General features: G+C 48.8%; 1 long non-coding RNA gene across 2 annotated transcripts; it reads left to right on the top strand.

The window, feature by feature from the left end:
• Window positions 1-587: 587 nt before the first annotated feature.
• On the top strand, window positions 588-4,483 carry LOC141734843 (uncharacterized). Of its 2 annotated transcripts, none has more exons than XR_012584604.1 (4): window positions 588-916; window positions 1,933-2,029; window positions 3,134-3,361; window positions 4,086-4,483. It is a non-coding gene; the product is annotated as an uncharacterized LOC141734843 (long non-coding RNA). The 2 variants fall into 2 exon arrangements; XR_012584605.1 differs by having other exon boundaries at window positions 588-930.
• Window positions 4,484-10,552: the final 6,069 nt, after the last annotated feature.

Below are 10,552 nucleotides of genomic sequence, written 5' to 3'. Positions count from 1 at the left end.
TCTCATTTTTATACCTATTGTAAAATATGAGTTTATGTATATAAATTTGTTTTTGTTCTAGCTACTTAGATGTTAATTAGGGTGCTTTATGCAGGTTCAGGAAATACATGACTTGTAATTCCATGCTTTTTTGTTGCTTTCTGTATTTTGGGACTCAAGTAGTGCTGTTGAGTAACAAGTCAAAATGAGATTATCAATATGACTTTAAATTGCTAGCAATTTACAATAAATAACTTATTTCACAGAGGAAAATGTTTTTGAGAAAGTTTTCTCATAGAATCTGATTCTGTTTTGTTATTCACTCCCATCCAAAAAGGGGTTCTGGCAGAAGTTCGTTAGTACACACGGTCTTGCTAGAAATAAGGAATGACCCCATAGTAATAGATTGTGTTTGGGTTTGTATTTTTTTTTTGAAGGAGACTCAAGTACATAAATTTTAATAATAATGTTATCATTGCATTGAATAAGCTACTTTTCTATAGAGATAAGTCTGATGTTTATTTTTTTTCTATTTACATTCCATAAAAAATAACTTAATTGCTCACCTGGACATGTCATTGATGCAATAGGTGTAGCTGCAAGGGAGGAGCAGATAATGCTTTTTCTATCAAGGGTCACTCTTCACTACTTTGTAAATGGTAAACTTAAAGCGAATAACAACACCTGCTGCACCTTCAGGTGCTTTTATGCTTCTGGGGGTTGGCCCCACCCTTTACCCAGGGGATTGTGGGAAAGGTGGTGGGCGGGGCCTGAGGGCCTCAGGTGGGGCCCGGGGTATATGAGCCACAGCTTCAGGGCAGGACCTTGTTCTGCTGCTGGTCTTTTCCAGGGTCAGAGCTCTGGAGCTTCTTAAGTGTTGTTTTGGAGCTTGTGCGGCTGTTCGGGAAGGCTTGTTTTAGCGTTTAAACTAGTATAGGTAAGACATCAGAGGTAAGACTTCTCAATGTAAGGGTGGTTGCCATAGAAAGTGGAGTTGTATGTTATCTTTTTTTTTTTTCCCCCCCCATATCTTTAGTTTTGTAGGGAGCATTTGGTTTGTTTAAATGGCTTAATAGTATGTATCTTTTTTTTTTTTTTGCTTATGGCAGGTGGCGTGTTTTACTATAATTTCTGACTTCATTGAAGATAAAATCTTGTGGTTTTTTTCCAATTTTGATGTACACTATGTTAGTTGGTGTTTTCATTAGTCTTAATTGTGTGTGTTATGAGATACTGGAGTAGGATTTAGGGTGAGTGTTTTGTACGTATCTATATATTGAGTTTGTTTGTTTTGAGGAAGCAGCAGGGATGGCTCATCATTTTCCCCCAGAGCATGCAGGGTATCACGGTGGCCCTGAAGCTCTTGCGGGAGGCTACCAGTAGGTTCTGTAACTGTTTTCCCGGCTTTCCAGGTCTGTAGCAGAGCCCGGAGTCTCTATGAAGGCAGAAGACAGGAGGTGCCTGCCAAACACAGGGCAGGGCTCAGAACAGCAGGTCCTGAGGAGCAGTTGGAAAATAAGGGGCAGGAGTTGTGGGGAAGCAGTGGGCCTCCTTCCCTGATGGTTCAGGAGGGGGATGGCTAGGAAAGGGAGGCGGGTTCATGTGTCTTTCTCAAACCAGTTTTGTAATTGGGTTTGGTTGTCGATGGTATCTAGTCTGCTCTAGGCTCTCGCATTTGAGGCAAGACAGATAGTATTAAGGAGGAGCACAGGACTGGTGGTTTGGCAGAAGCGCAGTGCAAATGTTGTGTTTCTTGGTATCTTAGGTGCCGTGAATAACTGTCGCTACAGCATCCGACTCTAGAATCTGTGTGGAGCAGGCAATCAGACTGCATCAGCATTCAGGAGGCTTGAGGGGTTTTGTGGAGGAGGTCATCATCTCCTCTCAGGATGCTTATTGCTGGTGTTGTGGCTGCTTTTGTGATGACTTTCTCTTTTCCTTTTCCTTTTGCAGAGGAAGAGTAAGCCGGTGACTGCAGGAACGTATCGGATGGTTGTGTTTTGTGGACTACGTCGAGGATGGAATCAGATGCTAGCCCTCCAAAAGCTAAGTTGAGAGACCAGCACTGGAGAGGGGTGGAGGCTGACAATTGTGTAATGGGGTCTTTGATGTTAGTGTAGGGGGGAGGGCTGTTCTGGGGCACAGTCTCCTTTGGGCAGGTAAACGATGTAGCTTACTGTCCAGTGTGATGTTAGCGCATCCTAGGCAGGGCAGTTGCAGCCTGTGTGTGTTGTCGTGTCGTTCGTGTGGTCTGTGTTTTGCATCCTAGACCCTTTTTTTGGGTCTTGAGATCATCTTTAAGCTCCAGGAGCACGGAATGTGCATTGGGTGCCATCCTTATGGTGTCGAACACCTGCACCCGTGGGTGTAGCACCAACCGTCTGCCTCTCTTCTTGCATTAGCATCTTAAAGCGTGCATCGGTCTTGCATCTTGGAACTTTCTGGATGGCCCGCTTCAGCGACTGGGGCTTCTTCCCTGTGTCGTTAAGTTCTTAGGTCTTGAAGCTAGGCTTCCTGCGTGTCCATCTTGTCAGGCTCAACAGTCCCTTCTCAGGAACTGTGAAGTTCTACACTTTGTTTCAGGGGGTTCTGTGGAGCCTCTTCACATTGTCTCCATCACAGTCCTGCAGGCTGTCTTGCCCGACGATGACTTTGGTCCCAGTGTCATCCTTCTTGCTGAGAGTTTTCTCTCATCCTTGAGGCGCGTCATTCGTTGTGTTCTGTGTAGCGTCAGTCTGTGTGTGTTTGGCTTGGGGCTGCCCTGCCTGGGTGTGTAGCGTCCAGGGTAGGCAGAATCACGACAGCAGTCTGTACTGAATATGAGGATCTGTCTAGACCCAGGCAAAGGTTGCTCAGTCATCTCGAATTGATTAGCTTTCGAGAGGCTGTGTGGACGGGTGTTTCATTAGTGGGCGCTGGCATAAGCGGAGACAAGTTGGAGAGGGTGTTCATGGCTAGTGAAGGGGACAGTATCTGAAAGATGGTAAACCTGCATTGTGTGGGGTGTAATGTTTGCAGGCGTCTCTTCTTTGGATGACAGGCTGTAGTTGGACTTATGTGAACAGGGTTCCTAAGTAGAAACAAGACCTTTGGAATTAAGCTACTGCTCTGCATTAGGGTAATGTTTGATGTTGGTGTGTTGCTTTTTTTTCAGATGCAGAGAGATGAGGTGGCCAGGGATACACAGGGGAGCTGATGGGGGCGCAGGACAAAGGTGGCTGAGCCCGAGGTCTTAAAGGGAAGATGTGACCAGCGGCTCCATGAATACATTTGGCCACTTCTTCTTTTTTTCATGTGAATGTGAGGTTACGTAGCCATGTGTGGAAGTGCTGGTCTGAGGTACAACAGAACTGGTGTTGTTTGCAGTCACTTTACTTTTCAGGTAAGTCTCTTCCAATGAAGTGAACTCTCTGAAAATAATGACGTATTTTTCAGGTAGTATCTGCCTTCAGAGCACCAAGAACTTATATTTACACTTAATGCGAAGGGATGGCGTGCAGAGAGGCTCTTGCTTATACTTATTCCTACAACAGCACAGCCCAGCTAACTTTTATATATGCCCTGTTGGAGGGTTGGAAGCAGAAAAGCATAGAGGGGTTGCACCCATAGTGAAGAGTAGACGGGACCGGTGACCCGAATCTGACTGATAGGGTATTCCATCCCATCCTCATCACGCTCAGTATAAAAGCGGAGGGATCAAAGGGGTCGGTACCTGTTGTCTGGCCTCTGAAGACTCCTCTGTCTGTTCATTGTCCTTTGACCTCGATCCATGCATTTATGCAACCAGGTCTGGAGTCTGGTTCCAGTCTGTCACGGAGTCTGGTTCCAGTCTGTCACGGAGTCTGGTTCCAGTCTGTCACGGAGTCTGGTTCCAGTCTGTCACGGAGTCTGGTTCCAGTCTGTCACGGAGTCTGGTCCCAGACTTTGCCAGTGAAGCAGCGGTCATCCTGGGAGCTCTGTATCGGGTTGTGTATGTCCTGTATATATTTAATTGTTTTCTTGTTACTGTTGTCTTTTCTCAGTATTATTTTGCTGTTAAGATTTCATTACAGTTCAGTTTATCTTTCAGTCCCTAAGTCTCTCTCTCTTGTTCTTTTCTGCCTCAGGAGAGAAGTTAAAAGGGAGCACGTGTCACTTGTTTTACTACATGGCCTAAGGCACAACAGCAATGATGACAGACAGGGCACCGGAGCAGACTCGGCCGAGGAGAGCGGCGGCCCCAAGCCTTGGTTCTTTCTCAGCCACTGCATTACAGGCGGCGCACAAGCCTCTGCTTGCACGCTGTCTGTCGGTCCGATCCAGAACACAGTTCTGGCAGAAGTCGGATAATATGCGTCGTCTTGCTAGAAATGCTGTATGACTCGTTGTGGGGTTTCGTTTACAAGGAAACTAAAGCACATTGAGTCTTGATAAAAATATTGTTATTGTGCTTCATGATCTTCTGGCCTATTTAGGTTAGGATGATGTCTTTCTCTTTATGTCTACGCCCTGCAAAAGTTTAATTAAGTTTACTTACCTACCGGGCCCTGTTGCTGACACAGTTGATGTAGTTGTAATAAAAGAGCACGTATTGTCCGTTCCTCTAAGGGTCGCTTTCTCCGTTTTGGTGTTTTGCATGCTGTACTTCTCAGGCCTGTGAGGAAAGGAGCAGCTTTTCCTCTGGCAGGCTCTATGCCTTGTGGAGGTCAGCCAGGCCCTTTCCCAGGTGCTGGTGGGAAGGGCGGTGGGCGGGGGCCGGGGTATATAACCCACAGCCTCTGCTGGGGCAGCTCATTCTGCTACCAGGTGTCTCCAGGGTCAGAGCTCTGCCTGTCCTTCAGTCGATTGCAGCTTTGGAGGCGGCTCAGCTCCTTGGGTGGAGATGTTATCCCATTTAGAGAACAGCAGGTAAGAAGCTGGAGGTGGCAAGACCTTCAGGACCAGGTGAGGTTTGGCAGTGTGTATAGTAGAGAGCGGCCTCATGTGCCGGTTCTCTTCCTTGTGGTTTTTCAGGTGAGTCGCGTGGTAATGAGTCTTAGGGGGCGGTGAGATAGTTTAAGGGTATGGTTTTCTCTCTTCCAGGCATGGTGCATTTTCCTGGAATCCCTGACTGTATTGAAGACGGAACTTTCTTGTTTGTGGTTTTTTTTTTTTTCCCCACTAGCTTTGCTGTATCCCAGATAAGATGCCAATAGAATTTGTCTCAATCGGGCAGATGATGAGATTACTTTGCAGGGACTGGGTGAGCACCTTGTCTGCAGCTGTAGATGGAGTTTCCACATTTCTCAGGAAAGCAGCAGGGCCATAAAGCATAACGTATTTCAGGATGTGGGGTACCTTGTCACCTTCCCCCACCGTGCTCAGGGTTTTGCCGTGTCCCTGGAGCCTTTGCGGCTTGTGGCAGGCCCCTGGTATAGGTCAGATCAGGGCTTCACTGACTCTGTGGGTCTGCAGCAGAGCCCAGAGTCCGTGGGAAGACAGAAGATAGGAGGTGGTGGTGGGACGCAGGGAGAGGCTGGGAAGAGTGGCTCTCGAGAAGTGTCCAACGCCGGGTGTTTGGGCTGGCAAATAAAGGGTGGGATCTATGGGGAAGAGGTGGGGCTCCTTCCCTGGCAGCTCAGGGAGAAGAGAAGGGGTTTCTAAAGTTTTGGCACTGGGGGAGGGCTAGAAAAGGGAGCTGGGTTCATGAGTCCTTCTTGGACAGGTTTTGCAGATGGGTTCGGGTGTCGTCGGAGCCTGGTGTGCTCTAGGCTCTCGCATTTGAGGTGAGCCAGATAGTATCGAGGAGGAGCATGGGACTGGTGGTTTGGCAGTAGCGCAGTGGTAATGCTGTGTTTCTTGGTATCTTAGGTGCCGTGAATAACTGTTGCCGCAGCGTCAGACTCTGGAATTGGCGCTGAGCGGGCGAGCAGAATGCCTCGGCGTTCATGAGGCTGAGGGTGTTGTGGAAGAGGTTGGCATCTCCTCTCAGGATGCTTATTGCTGGTGCTGTGGCTGCTTTTGGGATAACTTTTTTTTTTTCCTTTTGCAGAGGAAGAGGAGGAAGCTGGTGACCACAGGAACGTACTGGATGTCTGTTTTCTGTGGACTGCCTCAAGGATGGATTCGGACCCCTGGCCCTCCAAAAGCTAAGTTGAGAGACTGGCGCTCGAGAGGGGACGAGGTTGAGAATTGCAAAAAGGTGTCTTTGAAGTTGGCGTAGGGGAGAGGTTTGTCCTGGAGGGCAGTCTCCTTTAGGCACGTAAGGGACGCGGCTTACTGTTCGGCATTCCCGGGCAGGGTGGTTCCAGCCTGTGTGTGTTGTTGTCTTTCGTGTGGTCCGTGTTCTGTGTCTTAGACCTTTCTCGGGTCTCGAGGTCGTCTTTAAGCTCCAGGAGCACGGCATGGCGCCTCAGGCGCCATCCCTAGGGTCTCGAACACCTGCACCCATGGGCATAGCACCATTCGGCTGCTGGTCTTCTTGCCTTAGAAGCTTAAAGCTTGCATCGGTCTTGCGTCTCGGAAGTTTCCGGATGGCCCGCATCTACAACTGGGACTTCTTCCCTATGTCATTACGTTCTTAGGTCTTGAAGCCAGGCTTCCCCCACATACATCTTATCAGTCTTGACAGTCCCTTCTTATCACAGATGATGATGTCCTACACTCTGTTTCAGGGGCTTCCATAGAGCCTCTTCACATCACCACCACGGTCTCCAGGTCGTCTTGCCCGACGGTGACTTCCGTCTGGGTGTCATCCTTCTTGCTGAGAGTTTTCTCTCATCCTTGAGGTGCGTTGTTTTTAGCGTTTTGTGTAGTGTTGGTCTGTGCTTGTGTGTGTGTCTGGCTCGGAGCCCCCCTGCCCGCGTGTGCAGAGTCCAGGGCAGGCAGAATAGTGACGAGAGTCTACAGTTAATATGTGGATCTGTGGAGACCGAGGCAAAGGTTGGGTAGTCATCTGGAATTAATTTGCTCTCAGTAGGTTGGGTGTGTGGGTGTTTTATTAGTGGGTGTTGGCATAAGCAGAGCCAAGTCGGAGAGGCTGTTCACAGTCAGTGAAGGACGCAGTATCTCAAAGATGTTCAGGCTGCTTTGTGTGGGGTGTAATGTTTGTGGGCTTTCTCTGTGGTTTTTTTTTTTTTTGATGGCAGGCTGTAGTTGGATCTAATTGAACAGTGTTCCGAAGTAGAAACAAGACCTTTGGAATTAAGCTATCGCTCTGCATCAGGGTAATGTTGGATTTTTATTTTTCTCTTTTTAGATGCCGAGAGATGAGATGTGCAGGGTGACGTAGGGGAGCCGAGAGGAGCGCTGTACGGAGGTGGCTCGGCATGTGGTATTAGAGGGAAGATGTGACTGGCGCCTCTATGAATACAATTGGGTACTTTTTTTTTCATGTGAATGAAGACAGAAGATAGGAGTTGATGGTGTGGCGGTTTGGCAGAAGCGCAGTGGTAATGTTGTGTTTCTTGGTCTCTTAGGTGCTGTGAATAACTATCACTGCAGCCTCGGACTCCGGAATCGGCGCGGAGCGGGCAAGCAGAACGCCACGGCGTTCGGGAGGCTGAGGGTGTCGTCGAAGAGGTTGGCATCTCCTCTCAGGATGCTTATTGCTGGTGCTGTGGCGGCCTCTGGGATTATGTTTTATTTTCCTTTTGCAGAGGAAGAGGAGGAACCTGGTGACTGCGGAAATGTATCGGATGGCTGGTTTTTGCGGACCGCATCGAAGAAGGATTCAGATGCCTGGCCCTCCAAAAGCTAAGTTGACAGTCAGGCGCCGGAGAGGGGCCGAGGTGGACAATTGCAAAATGGGGTCTTTGACGTTAGCGTAGTGGCGAGGGCTGTCCCGGGGCACAGTCATATTTAGGAAGGTAAAGGATGTTGCTTACTGTTCAGTGTGACGCTAGCGTGTCCCGGGCAGGGCAGTTCCAGCCTGTGCGTGTTGTCATGTCGTTCATGTGGTCTGTGTTGTGTATCTTCGCCCCTTCTTGGATCTCGAGGTCATCTTTGAGCTCCAGGAGCACGACGTGGGGCCCTGGGCGTCATCCTTAGGGTCTCGAATGCTTGGGCCTGTGGGCGTAGCACCATTCATCTGATGCTCTTCTTGCGTTAGCATCTTAAAGCATGCATCAATCTTGCCTCTCGGAAGTTTCTGGACGGCCCACTTCCATGTCTGGGAGTTCTTCCCTGCGTCGTTACGTTCTTAGGTCTTGAAGCCAGACTTCCTGCATGTCCATCTTAGCAGGCTCAACAGTCCATTCTTATTACGTACCATCACGTTCTACAGTTTGCTTCAGGGGGTTCCGTAGAGCGTCTTCATGTTGACATCATCACGATCCCACAGATTTTCTTGCACGACGGTGACTTTGGTCCCCGTGTCATCTTTCTTGCTGAGAGTTTTCTCTCATCTTTGAGGCGTGTCGTTCGTAGCGTTCCGTGTAGTGTCTGTCTGTAACCGTGAGTGTTTGGCTCGGGGCTGCCCTGCCTGGGCACGTAGTGTCCAGGGTGGGCGGAATCCTGTGGAGAGTCTATATGTAGTACATGAATCCCAGTAGATCGGGGCAAAGGTGTTAGAGTTATCTCAGGGTAGCCATCGGGAGGCTGTGTAGACACCTCTTCTGTTTTGTTTGGGAAGAGCAGAGGCATGTTGGAAAGGCAACACAGCAGCAGTGAAGAAGAGTTCATGTGGAAGAGGGTACGGCTGGTTTTGGTGCGGATTTTTTTTTTGTAATTTTCTTTGTGTACGGTTGTATTTGGACCTTAGATGGTATTTGTAAAAAGGTGCAAGACTTTTTGTTGTTATGACTCTATTGCTCTGCCTCAGGGTGATTTCTCTGATGTCGTTCTTGCAGATGCAACAGGACAAGCTTGGCGGGGCAGCGTAGGAGAGGAGAGCAATGTAAGAAGGTGAGTCAGCACGTGGTATTAGAGAGAAGATGTGGCTCTGAGTACTGTATGTATTGGTTCTTTCCAATTTGAAGTTTTGAAGCAATGAATGACATGGGATGTGGGGATGGGGATGAGTCAGTCACTTCAGCCCACCCGCCACTGCTGACCTTATCACATCTGCCTCAGAGGGAGCAACTTTCAAGTTTTAAAGCAACCCATGTCTGTTGGGTTTTATGGGTGGTTTGCGAGCCTTCAGGTTGCACGCCTCGGGGGAGGATGGGCGGGCAAGGTGAGGGAGTGGGAGATGGGGAATCTGGTAGGGTTTTGGGCAGTATCTCGGCGTGTGTTTCTTCGGTTGGTGTGACACGCAGGGTCAGAGGGGCGATGCTGCACGCCCACTGAGTAGTCCCAGCAAGTGAGGCGGTTGTGGACACGTTGGTGTCTAATAGCCCAGTGCTACATTGCAGCTCAGGGGAGTGTTTGTCTTGGGTTTTGCAGGCGCCGCAGGCATCCGGAGCCGGACGAGCGTTGGAGGTGAGCTGGGTAGCAGAGAGGTAGCGCATGGGGGTGGTGGTTTCCCGTAAGCTCAACAGTAATATTGTGTGTCTTAGGTGTTTTAGGTGCCAGAACCAGAGAGTGCCACAAAGTCCAAATCCGGAATCCATGCGGAGCAGGTGAGCAGAAGGGTATGGCGCGTGTGATGCGGGGGATATTGCAGTACAACTTAGTGTTGACGGACGCGATGGTGCCTGATGGCACCATTTTGTGCAAATCGGGATTACGTTGCTCAGTAACTTCCTTGACTGCCATTTGAGATGGTCTTGTGTCGTACGCTTAAGAATTTGGTTCCGTACTATGTTCTTGTATATTTGAAATAGTATTGCTCCGCCTCACTCAGTATCGGTTTCGCATCGTGTTGCCCCGTCACGCTCTTGATTGCTCTGTGATCTATTCTGGCATCGTACCACACCGTGTTGCGTGTTTTTTTTTTTTTAATCGGTTGTTCTTTGACTGTGTAATGCCTTGTACCGCCCTCTATTGCGTTATGTCTCGTGTTATATTGCCCCGTCGTAGCCTTGACTGCCTTCTGATCTGTTTGGGCCTCGTACCACGCTGTATTGCGGGTTTTTTAATCGGTTGTTCTTCATCTGGCTTTCTAATGCCTTGTACCGCCCTGTATTGTGTAACATCTCGCATTATATTGCCCCGTCACAGTCTCGACTGCCTTCTGATCTACTCTGGCATCGCACCGCACTGTATTGTGTGGTTTTTAATCGGTTCTTCTTTATTTGACTGTGTAATGCCTTGTACTGCTGTGTATTGTGTTACTTCTCATGTTATAGTGTGCTGTCATTGTCTTGACTGCCTTCTGATCTTTTCTGGTATTACAGTTGAACGTATGCTGGGTTTCTTAATCGGTTGTTCTTCGTTTGGCTGCATGTTGCCTTGTTACCGCCTGGTATGGTGTTGCGTCTTGCATTGTATTGCCCTGTCACTGTCTCGATGGTCATTTTACACGTTCCGTCCTAGGACCACGCTGTATTGTGAATTCTTCCATGGGTTGTTGTTTCCTTGACTGTGTCGCCTGGTAGGGCCCCATATCGCGTTACGTCTTGCCTTGTATTGCTCTGTCATTGTGGTGACCGACATCTGATATATTCTACCGTTGTATGGCACTGTACCGTCAATTCTTTCATTGTCTGCTCTGCATTTGATTGTATGTTGCCTT

Source organism: Larus michahellis, chromosome 25 (assembly GCF_964199755.1).
Source record: "Larus michahellis chromosome 25, bLarMic1.1, whole genome shotgun sequence".
In the NCBI taxonomy this organism is placed as follows: domain Eukaryota; kingdom Metazoa; phylum Chordata; class Aves; order Charadriiformes; family Laridae; genus Larus; species Larus michahellis.
Note: the sequence above shows the minus strand (reverse complement) of the source record. Positions and strands in the feature narration are given on the sequence as shown.